The sequence below is a fragment of the Myotis brandtii genome, unplaced genomic scaffold (genome assembly GCF_000412655.1).
Source record: "Myotis brandtii unplaced genomic scaffold, ASM41265v1 scaffold193, whole genome shotgun sequence".
Lineage (NCBI taxonomy): Eukaryota > Metazoa > Chordata > Mammalia > Chiroptera > Vespertilionidae > Myotis > Myotis brandtii.
This window is the reverse complement of record NW_005357191.1, coordinates 1,918,842-1,919,469: the sequence shown is the minus strand read 5'-3', so window position 1 is coordinate 1,919,469 and position 628 is coordinate 1,918,842.

Sequence of the window (628 nt, the reverse complement as noted above, 5' to 3'; positions counted from 1 at the left end):
TCCCCGCCCCCCAGGGCGTCTCCTCTCCCCTGCGCTGCGCTCCTCTGCTCTTCCCGCTCCTTCCCGTTCGTCTCTCTGTTCACTCTGCTCTCCTCTCTTCCCTCTTTTTCTCTGATCTTCCTCCCCTGCGTGTTGCCTTTCAACCATGTGCCTTTCATCGCGGACCGGCTCTGACTTTTGACCTTAGCCAGCATCTGAATTTGCCGTAAAGAAGAGACATTCAGTTGTCAACAGTCGCATGATTCTTCCTGCCTCAAATGTGCAGGAAAAAAACTACCTAATGGCCCGTTTCGGTCCATTCATGCTCGGTCATTCTGTCCAGTAAACGAGGGCACAGTTCTGGGCTGGGGTCCCCGCCGGAGGAAGGGGCGCTGCGTTCCCACGCCCCGGCGCTCCTCTCGCGCGGTGCCCGAGGCTCCGGGGGAAGGGCTGGCTGAGCCGGGTGAGCGCCTCCGCCGACCGGTGGGCAAGGCCCTGTGCTGGGGCCGGGTCTGGGGCAAAGCAAGCCCCACGGTGCCCTGAGCAAACCAGAGGTTTAGGGGCAAGAGAAACACCAACAGGCTCAAGATCCATTCGAGAAACTTGAGGACAGGCATGGCCTGATGCAGGAAAAGGAGTAGCCGGCTGC